This window comes from Bombina bombina, chromosome 2 (assembly GCF_027579735.1).
Source record: "Bombina bombina isolate aBomBom1 chromosome 2, aBomBom1.pri, whole genome shotgun sequence".
NCBI classification, from domain to species: domain Eukaryota; kingdom Metazoa; phylum Chordata; class Amphibia; order Anura; family Bombinatoridae; genus Bombina; species Bombina bombina.
In genome coordinates this window covers 488892617-488912694 of record NC_069500.1, presented here as the reverse complement: position 1 = coordinate 488912694, position 20078 = coordinate 488892617, and the positions used below count along the sequence as shown (strand labels likewise).

The 20078-nt window shown below is 41.5% G+C and overlaps 1 protein-coding gene across 1 annotated transcript in view; it reads left to right on the top strand.

Annotated features, from left to right (window-relative positions):
* The window catches only part of LOC128649118 (acyl-CoA dehydrogenase family member 11-like), a 385838-nt gene that overhangs the window by 137338 nt on the left and 228422 nt on the right, over nt 1-20078 (top strand).

Sequence of the window (20078 nt, the reverse complement as noted above, 5' to 3'; positions counted from 1 at the left end):
TATCATAAGATATGGCGTAAATATCTTTTTTGTGTGAATCCAAAGGCTACTCATGGAGTAAGATCAGGATTCCTAGGATTTTGTCTTTTCTCCAAGAAGGATTGGAGAAAGGATTGTCTGCTAGTTCCTTAAAGGGACAGATATCTGCTTTGTCTATTCTGTTGCACAAGCGTCTGGCAGATGTCCCAGACATTCGGGCTTTTTGTCAGGCTTTAGTTAGAATTAAGCCTGTGTTTAAACCTGTTGCTCCGCCATGGAGTCTCAATTTAGTTCTTAAAGTTCTTCAGTGGGTTCCGTTTGAACCCATGCATTCCATATATATTAAGCTTCTATCTTGGAAAGTTCTGTTTTTAGTTGCTATCTCTTCAGCTCGAAGAGTTTCTGAACTATCTGCATTACAATGTGACTCGCCTTATCTTGTTTTCCATGCTGATAGGGTGGTTTTGCGTACCAAACCAGGGTTCCTCCCTAAGGTCGTTTCTAACAGGAATATCAATCAGGAAATTGTTGTTATTCTCTGTGTCCTAATCCTTCTCCTAAGAAGGACCGTCTGTTGCACAACTTGGACGTGGTTCGTGCCTTGAAGTTTTATTTGCAGGCAACCAAAGATTTTCGCCAATCATCTTCTTTTTTTGTTGTCTATGCTGGAAAGCGTAGAGGTCAAAAGGCTACGGCTACCTCTCTTTCCTTTTGGCTGAAAAGCATTATCCATTTGGCTTATGAGGCTGCTGGACAGCAGCCTCCTGAAAGAATTACAGCTCACTCCACTAGAGCGGTGGCTTCCACATGGGCTTTTAAAAATGATGCTTCTGTTGAACAGATTTGTAAGGTTGCGACTTGGTCTTCGCTTCATACCTTTTCCAAATTTTACAAATTTTATACTTTTGCTTCTTCGGAGGCTATTTTTGGGAGTAAGGTTTTGCAAGCAGTGGTGCCTTCCGTTTAGGTTCCTGTCTTGTCCCTCCCTTCATCTGTGTCCTAAAGCTTTGGTATTGGTATCCCACAAGTTAGGATAAATCCGTGGACTCGGTACATCTTGCAAAGACAGATAGTATTTTTTATGTAAACTTCAGTCACCTCTGCACCTTATAGTTTCTCCTTTTCTTCCTTGGCCTTCGGTCGAATGACTGGGGGGTGGAGTTAAGGGGGGAGCTATATAGACAGCTCTGCTGTGCTGCTCTCTTTGCTACTTCCTGTCAGGAAGGACAATATCCCACAAGTTAGGATGAATCCATGGACTCGGTACATTGCAAAAGAAAAATTTTTATCAGGTAAGCATAAATTCTGTTTTCCTCAGGGGGATATGGAAGAAGATTTCTGCCCTGAGGTTTGATGATCTTAGCAGTTGTAATATCCACGCTGGTTCCCACAAGACTTCTGAAGGTAACCATGAGACATCTTCAGTGTGGAGACCGGTTTCATGCTACAAGCAGCATTAAGGTATGTGCAGCCTTTTTTTCTGAGAAGACTTGGTGTATCAGAACTGGCTGGCATTATTTCCCTGTATGGGAATGGGGTAAGCAGTAAAACCTATTTTAATAAGAGGGGTGTTACTGGAGTCGCTATTTTATATTTATCATTAGTTGATATTTGGGCATTATGTGACATGGGAGACAATGTAAAAAACGATGTTTTATGTTTTTTATTTTTGGCACTTTAAACTTATTGGTTTTATGCTTGAGGGTTATATTGTGTGTGTATTTTTACTTTAGTGCAAAACTGCATTTCCATGCGGTGTTGTTTGGGCCTACTCCAACTTTTGACCTTAAGGGGCGGAGCCTATTTTGGCACAATTTCTTCAGGCTTAGCAGCAGCAAACAGTAACTCGGTGGCTCCTGGACTGTGTAGCTTGTCTGAAGGGTTGGAAACTTGATTTGAGTACCCTGGGGGCAGGTAGGCGCCACAGCGGAGCTGTGGCGAGGTGCAGAGTGTATTTTTATCTATCTTTTGACTACATGTTGATTTAAGTACTTCTAAAGCCTTATTTCTGCCCTTGCTTCTGGGGGCAGTAATTTTTGGATTAACCAACGATATTAAATTAAATTTGGGAATAATTTGACGTTTTTTGTGCGTTTTGGAAAAATTGTTCACTTTTTCTTTTCTTAAAGGCACACTACACGTTTTTTCTAATGTTTATTTTATGTTATAAATAAGTGTTTAAACGACTTTTGTGGTATTACTAGTCTGTTCAACATGTCTGACATTGAGGTTTCTCATTGTTCTATGTGTTTAGAAGCTATTGTGCAACCCCCTCTAACATTGTGTAACTTTTGTACTGAAAGGGCTTTACAATGTAAAAAGCATATTTTAAATAAAGTAAGTGTGCCTAGGGATGATTCTCAGTCTGAAGAGAATCAGGATATGCCATCCAATTCTCCCCAAGTGTCACAACCTTTTATGCCCACACAAGCGACGCATAGTACTTCTAGTGCGTCTAATTCCTTTACTCTGCAGGAGATGGCTGCAGTTATGTCAACTACCCTTACAGAGGAGTTGTCTAAATTACCAGTGTTGCAGGGTAAACGCAGTAGGTCAAGTATTAATGTAAATACTGAATCCTCTGATGCTTTATTAACTATTTCCGTGAAATTTCTGATTCAGGGAATGTTTTGCCTCAGACAGATTCGGATGCTATGCCATTTAAATTTAAGCTTGATCACCTCTGCCTGTTGCTAAGGGAGGTTTTAGCGACTCTGGATGATTGTGATCCTATTGTGATTCCTCCAGACAAATTGTGTAAAATGGATAAATATTTGGAAGTTCCTACTTACACTGATGTTTTTCCGGTTCCTAAGAGAATTTTTGAAATTATTAGTAAAAAATGGGATAGACCAGGTATACCGTTTTCTCCCTCTCCTAATTTTAAGAAAATGTTTCCTTATCAGATACTATTCGGGACTCATGGCAAGCGGTCCCTAAGGTAGAGGGAGTTATATCTTCCCTAGCTAAGTGTACTACTATACCTATTGAGGATAGTTGTGCTTTCAAGGATCCTATGGATAAGAAATTAGAGGGTCTACTAAAGGAAATTATTTGTTAATCAGGGATTTCTTTTACAACCTACGGCTTGCATTGTTCCAGTAACTACTGCAGCAGTTTTTTGGTTTGAGGCTCTAGAAGAGTTTCTTAAGGTTGAGACTCCATTAGATGACATTCTAGACAGAATTAAGGCTCTTAAGCTAGCTAATTCTTTTATTACTGATGCTGCTTTTCAAATTGCTAAATTAGCGGCAAAAAATGTAGGATTTGCTATTTTAACACGTAGAGCATTGTGGCTCAAATCTTGGTCTGCTGATGTGTCATCAAAACATAAGCTTTTAGCTATTCCCTTTAAAGGTAAGACCCTTTTTGGGCCAGAATTGAAGGAGATCATTTCTGATATTACAGGAGGTAAGGGCCATGCCCTACCTCAGGATAGGTCGGTTAAAATAATAATTTTCGTTCCTTTCGGAACTTTAAAGGAGGACCCCCCGCTTCTTCTTCTTCCACAAAGCAGCATGAAGGGGTGGCCCCCGATCCGGGACCGGATCTAGTAGGGGGCAGACTTTCTTTCTTTGCTCAGACTTGGGCAAGTGATGTTCAGGATTCCTGGGCACTAGAAATAGTGACCCACGATTATCAATTGGAATTCAAGGATTTTCTCTGAAGAGGGAGATTTCATCTTTCAAAATTATCTGCAAACCAGATAAAGAGAGAGGCGTTCTTACGCTGTGTAAAAGACCCTTTTACTATGGGCGTAATCTGTCCTGTTCCAAAATTGGAACAGGGACAGGAGTTTTACTCAAACCTATTTGTGGTCCCCAAAAAAGAGGGAACGTTCGGACCCATTTTTGACCTCAAGCGTCTAAACAAATTTCTAAGAGTTCCATCATTCAAGATGGAGACAATTCGAACGATTTTGCCAATGATCCAGAAAGGTCAATATATGACTACCGTGGATTTGAAGGATGCTTACCTTCATATTCCAATCCACAAAGATCATCATCGGTTTCTAAGGTTTGCCTTCTTGGACAAACATTATCAGTTCATGGCTCTTCCTTTCGGGTTGGCCACAGAACCCAGAATCTTCACAAAGGTTCTAGGGTCTCTTTTGGCCGTTCTCAAACCGCAAGCAATAGCGGTGGCACCTTATCTGGACGATATTCTGATTCAGGCGTCAACATATCATCTGACAAAATCTCACACGGACATAGTGTTGTCATTTCTGAGATCCCACGGCTGGAAGGTGAACATAGAGAAGAGTTCACTTGTTCCACAGACAAGGGTTCCTTTTCTGGGAACTCTGATAGACTCGGTAGCCATGAAAGTATTTCTGACCGAGGTCAGAAAATCAAAGATTTTGAATACTTGCCGAGCACTTCTGTCCATTCCTCGGCCATCAGTGGCTCAGTATATGGAGGTAATCGGATTAATGGTAGCGGCAATGGACATTGTTCCATTTGCTCGCTTTCATCTCAGACCACTGCAACTGTGCATTCTCGGTCAGTGGAATGGGGATTATGCGGATTCATCTCCAAAGATAATTCTGGATCAAGAGACCAGAAACTCTCTTCTTTGGTGGTTGTCACCAGATCATCTGTCCCAGGGGACTTGTTTCAGCAGACCCTCGTGGGTTATAGTGACAACAGATGCCAGCCTTCTGGGCTGGGGTGCAGTTTGGAACTCCCTGAAGGCTCAGGGTGTTTGGACTCAGGTGGAGTCTCTACTTCCAATTAATATTCTGGAACTGAGAGCAATATTCAATGCGCTTCAGGCGTGGCCTCAGTTGGCTTCGGACAAATTCATCAGATTCCAGTCGAACAACATAACGACTGTGGCATATGTCAATCATCAGGAGGGAACAAGGAGTTCCTTAGTGATGATAGAAGTATCCAAGGTAATCAGTTGGGCAGAGGCCCACTCTTGTCATCTGTCAGCGATCTACATCCCAGGGGTAGAGAACTGGGAAGCAGATTTTCTAAGTCGACAGACTTTTCATTCGGGGGAGTGGGAACTTCACCCGGAGGTATTTGCCTTGGCAGTACCTTGGTTGTTCTGCGTAGCTTATGTGTTTCCGTCGTTTCCTCTCCTCCCACACGTGATTGCTCGAATCATACAGGAGAGAGCTTCAGTGATCCTGATAGCGCCTGCGTTGCCACGCAGGACTTGGTATGCGGATCTAGTGGACATGTCCTCTCTGCCACCGTGGAAACTTCCGTTGAGACAGGACCTTTTCATTCAAGGTCCTTTCCAACATCCAAATCTAATTTCTCTGCAACTGACTGCGTGGAGATTGAACTCTTGATTTTATCAAAGCGAGAATTCTCTGGTTCAGTTATCAATACTTTGATACAGGCTAGAAAGCCTGTCACTAGAAAAATCTATCATAAGATATGGCGTAAATATCTTTATTGGTGTGAATCCAAGGGTTACTCATGGAGTAAAGTTAGGATTCCTAGGATTTTGTCTTTTCTCCAAGAAGGATTGGAGAAAGGGTTATCAGCAAGTTCCTTAAAGGGACAAATTTCAGCTTTGTCAATTCTGTTTCTCAAATGTTTGGCAAATGTATCAGATGTTCAGTCTTTTTGTCAGGCTCTATCTAGAATTAAGCCTGTATTTAGACCTATTACTCCTCCCTGGAGTTTGAGTTTAGCTCTTCGAGTTCTGCAAGGGGTTCCGTTTGAACCTATGCATTCCATAGATATTAAACTATTGTCTTGGAAAGTTCTGTTTTTGGTTGCTATTTCTTCTGCTCGAAGAGTTTCTGAGCTTTCAGCATTACAGTGTGATTCGCCTTATCTCATATTTCATTCTGATAAGGTGGTTTTTACGTACCAAACCTGGGTTCCTTCCTAAGGTTGTTTCGAATAAGAATATTAATCATGAAATTGTTGTTCCTTCGTTTTGTGTCCTAATCCTTCTTCTAAGAAGGAGCGTCTGTTACATAACTTGGACGTGGTCCGTGCCTTAAAGTTTTACTTACAGGCAACTAAGGATTTCCATCAATCATCTTCATTATTCATTGTTTATTCTGGAAAGCGTAGGGGTCAGAAAGCTACGGCTACCTCTCTTTCTTTTTGGCTGAGAAGTATCATCCGCCTGGCATATGAGACTGCTGGACAGTAGCCTCCTGAAAGAATTACGGCTCATTCTTCTAGGGCTGTGGCTTCTACATGGGCTTTTAAAAACGATACATCTGTGGAACAGATTTGTAAGGCTGCGACTTGGTCGTCCCTTCACACTTTTTCCAAATTTGATACTTTTGCTTCTTCTGAGGCTATCTTTGGGAGAAAGGTTCTTCAAGCAGTGGTGCCTTCCGTTTAGGTTCCTGTCTTGTCCCTCCCTTTCATCCGTGTCCTATTGCTTTGGTATTAGTTTCCCACAAGTAAGGATGAAATCCGTGGACTCGTCATATCTTTGTAAAAGAAAACTAAATTTATGCTTACCTGATAAATTACTTTCTTTTACGATATGACGAGTCCACGGCCCACCCTGTTCTTTTTAAGACAGTTTTTATTTATATTTTTTGTAAACTTCAGTCACCTCTGCACCTTTTTAGCCTTTCCTTTTTCTCTTCCTATACCTTCGGCCGAATGACTGAGGGTGGAGGGGAAGGGGATGGGCTATATATACAGCATAATAGAAAAAACAGCAGCACTCAAGCAAAGAGTCTTCAGGGCAGCAAAAATAGGTAAAAGCAAAAAACTTTTATTTAACACATGATTAAAAAGTACAGCTCCAGACTCCCTGACTAGTTTCAGTTGAGCACTTAATCATAGGGTAAGTTTGGAAGGTGTTAACACCCCCTATTTAAAGGGAAAGACAATGGGACATGAGCTACTTTGTTGAGTAGCTTCTTGTTCTATCTCTGTTCCACCTTTGTTCTACTTTTGCTCCATTCTCTTAATCCCATTTGTGTGGATTGAGAGTTGAGCACCAATATCCTTACCCCTTTGAATTTAATAACTTGAAAATTTAGAAATTTAAAAAGATTTTGAAGTTTGAAAATTTAAAATGTAAAAGTCAGGATTTAAAATTCAGGATTAAAAATTCAAAGATTTAAAAATGTGGATAGTCTGAATAATTTAAAGATTTGAAAATCTAGAAATTTGGAAATTTAAATGTCTTGAAAATGTTGAAGTTTGTATATTTGAAAATTTTAAAATTTAAAAATCTATAATTGAAAAATTAGAAACTCAAAAAATCTAGACTAAATACATCCAATAATTGACTAATTATTTCTTCAAAATATTGCTATTTTGTATTTATCATCTGATATATTCAAATCAAACGAATTATTCTCTTCTTTTTTCTTCACTATTATGGTGCTTATATATTGAAAGAAAGTCTTTGTGATTGAGATAGGTATGCATTTGTCATTTTTATAAGTGTATTGTGTTTTTTGTCTTCACTTTAAGGTGTGTCTTTCCCTTTAAATAGGGGGTGTTAACACCTTCCAAACTCACCCTATGATTACCGTATTTTTCGCTCCATAAGACGCACCTGACCATAAGACGCACCTAGTTTTTAGAGGAGGAAAACTAATTTCTAAACCTCCTGGCAAATCCAGTACCTGGAAGTGACTCTAAGGAATCTCTTACTATCCTGGAATAACGAAAATCCTCTCTGCATAAACTCGCAGTCTCTACTACAACTTATGGTGTTTCCAAGGATTTTACAGACTTGCCGCTCATCTTCCTAACTACTCTGAACCAGCTGCACAGACTAAATCAAGTAAGGTCACCAGACCTCCTCCCTCATAGGGAGTTATAACAGTAGTCTCTCTGTATACTTTCCCCACACAAAGGAAACTAATTTCTAAACCTCCTGGCAAATCCAGTACCTGGAAGTGACTCTAAGGAATCTCTTACTATCCTGGAATAACGAAAATCCTCTCTGCATAACTCGCAGTCTCTACTACAGCTTATGGTGTTTCCAAGGATTTTACAGACTTGCCGCTCGTCTTCCTAACTACTCTGAACCAGCCGCACAGCACAGACTAAATCAAGTAAGGTCACCGGACCTCCTCCCTCATAGGGAGTTATAACAGTAGTCTCTCTGTATACTTTCCCCACACAAAAGAACCAACCAAGACCGTCGCGGGATTACTCCGCTCTGTGAACACCGGGTCTGTGTAAGCTCTGCACTGTTCCTCTGCCTGTCAGCAGATCCGCGCACCTGATTGGGCATCCGTTACACACCCCCTCAGACGCATTGATCGCTGCAAGCGAAGCACTTCTCCTCTCCTCTGAATCACAGCAACTGGCTGTCAGCAGTTCCTCAGAACCGATTGGTGAGTTATCCGCTCCCTCTCTTCCTCAACTCAGCAATTATTACACACGCTTTAAGGCAGTGACATTGCTTACTCAATTGTGCTACAATTATCTACCTCTGAGAACGTATCATATACTCACAGTATCTTAATCAGCTGTACAAGTAAGCCTAAAAATGCAAGCACAGGGCCTGCATTCGCTCCATAAGACGCACATACATTTCTCCTCACTTTTGAGAGGGAAAAAAGTGCGTCTTATGGAGCGAAAAATACGGTAAGTGCTCAACTGAGCACGAAACTAGTCAGGGAGTCTGGAGCTGTACTTTTTAATCATGTGTTAAATAAAAGTTTCTTTCATGTAATTAGCAAGAGTCCATGAGCTAGTGACGTATGGGATATACATTCCTACCAGGAGGGGCAAAGTTTCCCAAACCTCAAAATGCCTATAAATACACCCCTCACCACACCCACAATTCAGTTTTACAAACTTTGCCTCCTATGGAGGTGGTGAAGTAAGTTTGTGCTAGATTCTACGTTGATATGCACTCCGCAGCAAGTTGGAGCCCGGTTTTCCTCTCAGCGTGCAGTGAATGTCAGAGGGATGTGAGGAGAGTATTGCCTATTTGAATGCAGTGATCTCCTTCTACGGGGTCTATTTCATAGGTTCTCTGTTATCGGTCGTAGAGATTCATCTCTTACCTCCCTTTTCAGATCGACGATATACTCTTATTTATATACCATTGCCTCTGCTGATTTTCGTTTCAGTACTGGTTTGGCTTTCTACAAACATGTAGATGAGTGTCCTGGGGTAAGTAAATCTTATTTTCTGTGACACTCTAAGCTATGGTTGGGCACTTTATTTATAAAGTTCTAAATATATGTATTCAAACATTTATTTGCCTTGACTCAGGATGTTCAACATTCCTTGTTTTCAGACAGTCAGTTTCATATTTGGGATAATGCATTTGAATCAATCATTTTTTCTTACCTTAAAAAATTTGACTCTTTTTCCCTGTGGGCTGTTAGGCTCGCGGGGGCTGAAAATGCTTCATTTTATTGCGTCATTCTTGGCGCTGACTTTTTTGGCGCAAAAAATCTTTTCTGTTTCCGGCGTCATACGTGTCGCCGGAAGTTGCATCATTTTTTTGACGTCCTTTTGCGCCAAAAATGTCGGCGTTACGGATGTGGCGTCATTTTTGGCGCCAAAAAGCATTTAGGCGCCAAATAATGTGGGCGTCTTATTTGGCGCTAAAAAATATGGGCGTCGCTTTTGTCTCCACATTATTTCAGTCTCATTTTTTCTTTGCTTCTGGTTACTAGAAGCTTGTTTATTGGCATTTTTTCCCATTCCTGAAACTGTCATTTAAGGAATTTGATCAATTTTGCTTTATATGTTGTTTTTTCTCTTACATATTGCAAGATGTCTCACGTTGCATCTGAGTCAGAAGATACTTCAGGAAAATCGCTGTCTAGTGCTGGAACTACCAAAGCTAAGTGTATCTGCTGTAAACTTTTGGTAGCTATTCCTCCGGCTGTTGTTTGTACTAATTGTCATGACAAACTTGTTAATGCAGATAATATTTCCTTTAGTAATGTACCATTGCCTGTTGCAGTTCCTTCAACATCTAAGGTGCAGAATGTTCCTGATAACATAAGAGATTTTGTTTCTGAATCCATCAAGAAGGCTATGTCTGTTATTTCTCCTTCTAGTAAACATAAAAAATCTTTTAAAACTTATCTCTCTACAGATGAATTTTTAAATGAACATCATCATTCTGATTCTGATGACTCTTCTGGTTCAGAGGATTCTGTCTCAGAGATTGATGCTGATAAATCTTCATATTTATTTAAAATGGAATTTATTCGTTCTTTACTTAAAGAAGTACTAATTGCTTTAGAAATAGAGGATTCTGGTCCTTTTGATACTAATTCTAAACGTTTAGATAAGGTATTTAAATCTCCTGTGGTTATTCAGAAGTTTTTCCTGTCCTAATGCTATTTCTCCAACATAGGTGTGTCCCGGTCCACGGCGTCATCCTCAACTTGTCGGGATATTCTCTTCCCTCAACAGGAAATGGCAAAGCAGTCCCAGCCAAAGCTGGTCACATGATCCCTCCTAGGCTCCGCCCTACCACCAGGTCATTCTCTTTTGCCGTTTGTACAGGCAACATCTCCACGAGAGGCGGTCTTAGAGTTTTTTTAGTGTTTAACTGTAGTTTTTATTATTCAATCAAGAGTTTGTTATTTTAAAAATGTGCTGGTATGTACTATTTACTCAGAAACAGAAAAGAGATGAAGATTTCTGTTTGTATGAGGAAAATGATTTTAGCACCGTAACTAAAATCCATGGCTGTTCCACACAGGACTGTTGAGAGCAATTAACTTCAGTTGGGGGAACAGTGTGCAGTCTCTTACTGCTTGAGGTATGACACATTCTAACATTCGATGTAATGTGGAAGCTGTCATTTTCCCTATGGGATCCGGTAAGCCTCATGTTTATTAAGATAGTAAATAAGGGCTTCACAAGGGCTTATTAAGACTGTAGACTTTTTCTGGGCTCTAAATCGATTCCTTTATTAACACATATTTAGCCTTGAGGAATCATTTACTTCTGGGTATTTTGATATGATTATATCGGCAGGCACTGTTTTAGACACCTTATTCTTTAGGGGCTTTCCCTAATCATAGTCAGAGCCTCATTTTCGCGCCGGTATGGCGCACTTGTTTTTTGAGGACAGCATGGATGCAGCTGCATGGGTGTGGAGCTCTGATACATAGAAAAGTCTTTCTGAAGGCATCATTTGGTATCGTATTCCCCCTTTGGGCCTTGGTTGTGGTCTCAGCAAAGCAGAATTCCAGGGACTGTAAAGGGGTTAAATATAAAAACGGCTCCGGTTCCGTTATTTTAAGGGTTTAAAGCTTCCAAATTTGGTGTGAATACTTTTAAGGCTTTAAGACCACTGTGGTGAAATTTTGGTGAATTTGAACAATTCCTTCATTCTTTTTCGCAATTGCTGTAATAAAGTGTGTTTAGTTTAAAATTTAAAGTGACAGTAACGGTTTTATTTTAAAACGTTTTTTGTGCTTTGTTATCAGTTTATGCCTGTTTAACATGTCTGAACTACCAGATAGATTGTTGTTTCTGAGCTGTGGGGAAACCTAAGGTTCCTTCTCATTTAACTATATGTATTTATGTCATAAAAAATTTAGTAAAAATGATAGCCCAAGATGATCATCAAGTGAGGGGAGTAAGCATGGTACTGCATCATCCCCTCCTTCGTCTACACCAGTCTTGCCCATACAGGAGGCCCCTAGTAACTTTAGTGCGCCAATACTCCTTACTATGCAACATTTAACGGCTGTAATGGATAATTCTATCAAAAACATTTTAGCCAATATGCCACTTCATCAGCGAAAGCGCGACTGCTCTGTTTTAGAAAATTCTGTAGAGCATGGAGAACGCTGATGATATGGTTTCTGAAGGGCCCTACACCAGTCTGAGGGGGCCAGGGAGGTTTTGTCTGAGGGAGAAATTTCAGATTCAGGAAACATTTCTCAACAAGCTCTGAACCTGATGTGATTACTTTTAAATTTAAGTTGGAACATCTCCGCGCTCTGCTTAAGGAGGTGTTATCCAATTTGGATGTTTTGTGATTATCTGGTCATTCCAGAACCACTATGTAAAATGGAAAAGTTCTTAGAGGCCCCGGGGCCCCCCCGAAGCTTTTCCTATATCCAAGCGGGTGCGTACATTGTTAGTAAAGAATGGGACAGGCCGGTATACCTTTAGTACCTCCCCCCATATTTATAAATTGTTTTCCTATAGTCGACCCCAGAAAGGACCTGATGGCAGACAGTCCCCCAAGGTCGAGGGGGGCGGTTTCTACTCTACACAAGCGCGCCACTATACCCATAGAAGATAGTTGTGCTTTCCCAGATCCTATGGATAAAAAATTAGAAGGTCTGCTAAAGGTGTTTGTTCGGCAAGGTTCCCTTCTAGAACCAATTGCATGCATTGTCCTGTCACTGCAGCCGGCGTGTTTCTAGTTTGATGAGCTAGGAAGGCGATTGTTAGTAATTCTTCTTCTTATGAGGAGATTATGGACAGAATTCGTGCTCTTAAATGGCTAATTCTTTCACCTAGACGCACCTTGCAATTGGCTAGGTTAGCGGCGAAAAAATTCTGGGTTTGCTATTGTGGCGCAGAGCGCTTTGGTTAAAATCTTGGGCAGCGGATGCGTCTTCCAAGAACAAATTGCTTGACATTCCTTTCAAGGGGGGAAAACACTCTTTGGCCCTGACTTGAAGAGATTATCTCTGATATCACTGGGGGTAAGGGCCACGCCCTTCTCAGGATAGGTCTTTTCAAGACAAAAATAAACCTAAGTTTCGTCCCTTTCGCAGAAACGGATCAGCCCCAAGGGCTACGTCCTCTAAGCAGGAAGGTAATACTTCTCAAGCCCAATCCAGCCTGGAGACTATGCAAGGCTGGAACAAAGGAAAGCAGGCCAGGAAACCCTGCCACTGCTACCAAGACAGCATGAAATGCGGGCCCCCGATCCGGGAACCGGATCTGGTGGGGGGCAGGACTCTCTCTCTTCGCTCAGGCTTGGGCAAGTAGATGTTCTGGATCCTTGGGCGCTAGAAATAGTCTCCCAAGGTTATTCTCTGGAGTTCAAGGGGCTTCCTCCAAGGGGAGGTTCCACAGGTCTCAGTTGTCGTCAGACCACATAAGAAGACAGGCATTCTTACATTGGGTAGAAGACCTGCTACAAAATGGGAGTGATTCATCCTGTTCCATTAGGAGAACAAGGGATGGGGTTCTACTCCAATCTGTTCATAGTTCCCAAAAAAGAGGGAACGTTCAGACCAATCTTAGATCTCAAGATCTTGAACAAGTTTCTCAAGGTTCCATCGTTCAAGATGGAAACCATTCGAACACTTCTTCCTTCCATCCAGGAAGGTCAATTCATGACCAAGGTGGATTTCAAGGATGCGTATCTACATATTCCTATCACAAAGGAACATCACTCGGTTCCTAAGGTTTGCCATTCTGGACAAGCATTTCCAGTTCGTGGCGTTTTCTTTCGGATTAGCCACTGCTCTAGGAATTTTCTCATAGGTACTAGGGTCCATTCTGGCGGTGCTAAGACCAAGGGGCATTGCTGTAGTACCCTTACTTGGACGACCATTTCTGATTCGGAGCGTCGTCCCTTCCTCAAGTAAAGGCTCACACGGACATTGTCCTGCCCTTTCTCAGATCTCACGGATGGAAAGTGAACGTGGAAAAAGAGTTCCTCTATCTCCCGTCAACGAGGAGGAAACTATAATAGACTCCTTAGAAATGAGGATTTTTCTGACAGAAGCCAGAAAAACAAAACCTTCTAGGACTCTTGTCGGATACTTCATTCCGTTCCTCTTCCTTCCATAGCGCAGTGCATGGAAGTGATAGGTTTGATGTAGCGGCAATGGACATAGTTCCTTTTGTGCGCATTCATCTAAGACCATTACAACTGTTCATGCTCAGTCAGTGGAATGGGGACCTATTCAGACTTGTCTCCGAAGATACAAGTAAATCAGAGGACCAGAGACTCATTCCGTTGGGTGGCTGTCCCTGGACAACCTGTCACAAGGGATGACCTTCCGCAGACCAGAGTGGGCTCATTGTCACGACCGACGCCAGTCTGATGGGCTGGGGCGCGGTCTGGGGATCCCTGAAAGCTCAGGGTCTTTGGTCTCGGGTAGAATCTCTTCTACCGATAAATATTCTGGAACTGAGAGCGTATTCAATGCTCTCAAAGCTTGGCCTCAGCTAGCGAGGGCCAAGTTCATACATCAACCATCAGGGGGGAACAAGGAAGTTCCCTAGCGATGGAAGAAGTGACCAAAATCATTCTATGGGCGGAGTCTCACTCCTGCCACCTGTCTGCTATCCACATCCCAGGAGTGGAAAATTGGGAAGCGGATTTTTCTGAGCTCGTCAGACATTGCATCCGGGGGAGTGGGAACTCCATCCGGAAATCTTTGCCCAAGTCACTCAACCGTGGGGCATTCCAGACATGGATCTGATGGCCCTCTCGTCAGAACTTCAGAGTTCCTTACTACGGGTACAGATCCAGGGATCCCAAGGCGGCTCTAGTGGATGCACTAGTAGCACCTTGGACCTTCAAACTAGCTTATGTGTTCCCTGCCGTTTCCTCTCATCCCCAGGCTGGTAGCCAGGATCAATCAGGAAGAGGGCGTCGGTGATTTTGATAGCTCCTGCGTGGCCACGCAGGACTTGGTATGCAGATCTGGTGAATATGTCATCGGCTCCACCATGGAAGCTACCTTTGAGACGAGACCTTCTTGTTCTAGGTCGCTTCGACCCACTCCAGCTGACTGCTTGGAGATTGAACGCTTGATCTTATCAAAGCGAGGGTTCTCAGATTCTGTTATTAATACTCTTGTTCAGGCCTGAAAGCCTGTAACCAGAAAAATTGCCACATAATTTGGTATATCTGTTGGTGTGAATCTGCAGGATTCCCTTGGGACAAGGTTAAGATTCCTAAGAGTCTATCCTTCCTTCGAGAAGGATTGGAAAAAGGATTATCTGCAAGTTCCTTGATGGGACAGATTTCTGCCTTGTCTGTGTTACTTCACAAAAAGCTGGCAGCTGTGCCAGATGTTTTAGCCTTTGTTCAGGCTCTGGTTAGAATCAAGCCTGTTTACAAAATTTTGACTCCTCCTTGGAGTCTCAACCTAGTTCTTTCAGTTCTTCAGGGGGTTCCGTTTGAACCTTACATTCCGTTGATATTAAGTTATTATCTTGGAAAGTTTTGTTTATGTTGCAATTTCTTCTGCTAGAAGAGTTTCAGAATTATCTGCTCTGCAGTGTTCTTCTCCTTATCTGGTGTTCCATGCAGATAAGGTGGTTTTGCGTACTAAACCTGGTTTTCTTCCAAAAGTTGTTTCTAACAAAAACATAACCAGGAGATAGTTGTTGCCTTCTTTGTGTCCTAATCCAGTTTCAAGAAGGAACGTTTGTTGCACAACTTGGATGTAGTTCGTGCTCTCAAATTTTACTTAGCAGCTACTAAGGATTTCAGACAAACTTTGTCTTTGTTTGTTGTTTATTCTGGTAACGGAGAGGTCAAAAAGCAACTTCTACCTCTCTCTCCTTCTGGATTAAAAGCATTATCCGATTGGCTTATGAGACTGCCGGACGGCAGCCTCCTGAAAGAATCACAGCTCACTCCACTAGGCTGTGGCTTCCACATGGGCCTTCAAGAACGAGGCTTCTGTTGATCAGATATGTAAGGCAGCGACTTGGTCTTCACTGCACACTTTTTCTAAATTTTACAAATTTGATACTTTTGCTTCTTCTGAGGCTATTTTTGGGAGAAAGGTTTTGCAAGCCGTGGTGCCTTCCATTTAGGTGACCTGATTTGCTCCCTCCCATCATCCGTTGTCCTAAAGCTTTGGTATTGGGTTCCCACAAGTAAGATGACGCCGTGGACCGGACACACCTATGTTGGAGAAAACAGAATTTATGTTTAACTGATAAATTACTTTATCCAACGGTGTGTCCGGTCCACGGCCCGCCCTGGTTTTTTTAATCAGGTCTGATAATTTATTTTCTTTAACTACAGTCACCACGGTAACATATGGTTTCTCCTATGCAAATATTCCTCCTTAACGTCGGTCGAATGACTGGGGTAGGCGGAGCCTAGGAGGGATCATGTGACCAGCTTTGCTGGGCTCTTTGCCATTTCCTGTTGGGGAAGAGAATATCCCACAAGTAAGGATGACGCCGTGGACCGGACACACCGTTGGAGAAAGTAATTTATCAGGTAAACATAAATTCTGTTTTCTGAAGTAATTTCCAGAGAATGGGATAAATTGGGTAATTCATTTACTCCTTCTTCTAAACGTTTTAAGCAATTATATCCTGTGCCGTCTGACAGATTAGAATTTTGGGACAAAATCCCTAAAGTTGATGGGGCTATTTCTACCCTTGCTAAACGTACTACTATTCCTACGTCAGATGGTACTTCGTTTAAGGATCCTTTAGATAGGAAAATTGAATCCTTTCTAAGAAAAGCTTATCTGTGTTCAGGTAATCTTCTTAGACCTGCTATATCATTGGCTGATGTTGCTGCAGCTTCAACTTTTTGGTTGGAGACTTTAGCGCAACAAGTAACAGACATGATTCTCATAATATTATTATTCTTCTTCAGCATGCTAATAATTTTATCTGTGATGCCATTTTTGATATTATCAGAGTTGATGTCAGGTTTATGTCTCTAGCTATTTTAGCTAGAAGAGCTTTATGGCTTAAAACTTGGAATGCTGATATGGCTTCTAAATCAACTCTACTTTCCATTTCTTTCCAGGGTAACAAATTATTTGGTTCTCAGTTGGATTCTATTATCTCAACTGTTACTGGTGGGAAAGGAACTTTTTTACCACAGGATAAAAAATCTAAGGGTAAAAACAGGGCTAATAATCGTTTTCGTTCCTTTCGTTTCAACAAAGAACAAAAGCCTGATCCTTCATCCTCAGGGAGCAGTTCAGTTTGGAAACCATCTCCAGTCTGGATAAATCCAAGCATTCTAGAAAGGCAAAGCCTGCTTCTAAGTCCACATGAAGGTGCGGCCCTCATCCAGCTCAGCTGGTAGGGGCAGGTTACGTTTTTTCAAAGGAAATTTGGATCAATTCTGTTCACAATCTTGGATTCAGAACATTGTTTTCAGAATGGGTACAGAAGTTGGTTTCAAGATGAGACCTCCTGCAAAGAGATTTTTTTCTTTCCCGTGTCCCAGTAAATCCAGTAGAGAAGGCTCAAGCATTTCTGAATTGTGTTTCAGATCTAGAGTTGGCTGGAGTAATTATGCCAGTTCCAGTTCTGGAACAGGGGATGGGGTTTTATTCAAAATCTCTTCATTGTACCAAAGAAAGGAGAATTCCTTCAGACCAGTTTCTGGATCTAAAAAAATTGAATCGTTATGTAAGGATACCAACGTTCAAAATGGTAACGTAAGAGACTATCTTGCCTTTTGTTACAGCAAGGGCATTATATGTACCACAATAGAGTTGTACAGGATGCATCTCTGCATATTTCCTGATTTCATCCAGATCAATACGAATCGACTTGGTGTTGTTTCTTCAAGATCAAGGTTGAGGGATCAATCACCAAAAAGTTCATTGATTCCTCAGACAAGGGTAACCTTTCTGGGTTTCCAGATAGATTCAGTGTCCATGACTCTGTCTTTAACAGACAAGAGACGTCTAAAATTGATTTCAGCTTGTCGATACCTTCAGTCACAATCATTCCCTTCGGTAGCACTTATGCATGAAATTCTAGGTCTTATGACTGCTGCATCGGACGCGATCCCCTTTGCTCCGTTTTCACATGCGACCTCTTCAGCTCTGTATGCTGAATAATGGTGCAAGGATTACACAAAGATATCTCAATTAATATCTTTAAAACCGATTGTACGGACACTCTCTAACGTGGTGGGACAGATCACCATCGTTTAATTCAGGGGGCTTCTTTTGTGCTTCCGACCTGGACTGTAATTTCAACAGATGCAAAGTCTCACAGGTTGGGGAGGCTGTGTGGGGATCTCTGACGGCACAAGGAGTTTGGGAATCTCAGGAGGTGAGATTACCGATCAATATTTTGGAAGCTCCGTTGCAATTTTCAGAGCTCTTCAGTTTTGGCCTCTTCTGAAGAGAGAATCGTTCATTTGCTTTCAGACAGACAATGTCACAACTGTGGCATACATCAATCATCAAGGAGGGACTCACAGTCCTCTGGCTATGAAAGAAGTATCTCGAATTCTGGTTTGGGCGGAATCCAGCTCCTGTCTAATCTCTGCGGTTCATATCCCAGGTATAGACAATTGGAAGCGGATTATCTCAGTCGCCAAACGTTGCATCCGGGCGAATGGTCTCTTCACCCAGAGGTATTTCTTCAGATTGTTCAAATGTGGGAGCTTCCAGAAATAGATCTGATGGCGTCTCATCTAAACAAGAAACTTCCCAGGTATCTGTCCAGATCCCGGGATCCTCAGGGCGGAAGCAGTGGATGCATTATCACTTCCTTGGAAGTATCATCCTGCTTATATCTTTCTGCCTCTAGTTCTTCTTCCAAGAGTACTCTCCAAGATTCTGAGGAATGCTCGTTTGTTCTGCTGGTAGCTCCGGCATGGCCTCACAGGTTTTTGGTATGCGGATCTTGTCCGGATGGCCTCTTGCCATCCGTGGGACTCTTCCGCTACGACCAGAGCCTTCTGTCGCAAGGTCCTTTTTTCCATCAGGATCTCAAATCCTAAATTTAAAGGTATTGGAGATTGAACGCTTGATTCTTGGTCAAAGAGGTTCTCTGACTCTGTGATTAATACTATGTTACAGGCTCGTAAATCTGTATCCAGAGAGATATATTATAGAGTCTGGAAGACTTATATTTCTTGGTGTCTTTCTCATCATTTTCTTGGCATTCTTTTAGAATCCCTGAGATTTTACAGTTTCTTCAGGATGGTTTAGATAAAGGTTTATCCGCAAGTTCTTTGAAAGGACAAATCTCTGCTCTTTCTGTTCTTTTTCCACAAGAAAGATTGCTAATCTTCCTGATATTCATTGTTTTGTACAAGCTTTGGTTTGTATAAAACCTGTCATTAAGTCAATTTCTCCACCTTGAGTTTGAATTTGGTTCTGGGGGGCTCTTCAAGCTCCTCCGTTTGAACCTATGCATTCATTGGACATTAAATTACTTTCTTGGAAAGTTTTGTTCCTTTTGGCAATCTCTTCTGCCAGAAGAGTTTCTGAATTATCTGCTCTTTCTTGTGAGTCTCCTTTTCTGATTTTTCATCAGGATAAGGCGGTGTTGCGAAACTTCTTTTGAATTTTTACCTAAAGTTGTGAATTCCAACAACATTAGTAGAGAAATTGTGGTTCCTTCATTATGTCCTAATCCTAAGAATTCTAAGGAGAAAATCGTTGCATTCTTTGGATGTTGTTAGAGGCTTTGGAAATATTATGTTGAAGCTACTAAGTCTTTCCGAAAGACTTCTAGTTTATTGTTATCTTTTCCGGTTCTAGAAAAGGCCAGAAAGCTTCTGCCATTTCTTTGGCATCTTGGTTGAAATCTTTAATTCACTTGCCTATGTTGAGTCGGGTATTAACTCGCCTCAAAGGATTACAGCTTATTCTACTAGGTCAGTTTCTACCTTCCTGGGCGTTTTAGGAATGAAGCTTCGATTGATCAGATTTGCAAAGCAGCAACTTGGGTCCTCTTTGCATACTTTTACTAAATTCTACCATTTTGATGTATTTTCTTCTTCTGAAGCAGTTTTTGGTAGAAAAGTACTTCAGGCCAGCGGTTTCAGTTTTGAATCTTCTGCTTATGTTTTTCTTTAAACTTTATTTTGGGTGTGGATTATTTTCAGCAGGAATTGGCTGTCTTTATTTTATCCCTCCCTCTCTAGTGTACTCTTGCGTGGAAAGATCCACATCTTGGGTAATCATTATCCCATACGTCACTAGCCTCATGGACTCGTGACTAATTACATGAAAGAAAACATAATTTATGTAAGAACTTACCTGATAATATTCATTTCTTTCATATTAGCAAGATCCATGAGGCCCGCCCTTTTTTTGTGGGTGTTATGATTTTTGTATAAAGCACAATTATTCCAATTCCTTATTTTATATGCTTTCGCACTTTTTTATCACCCCACTTCTTGGCTATCTCGTTAAAACTGAATTGTGGGGTGTGGTGAGGGGTGTATTTATAGGCATTTTGAGGGATTAGGAAACTTTGCCCCTCCTGGTAGGAAATGTA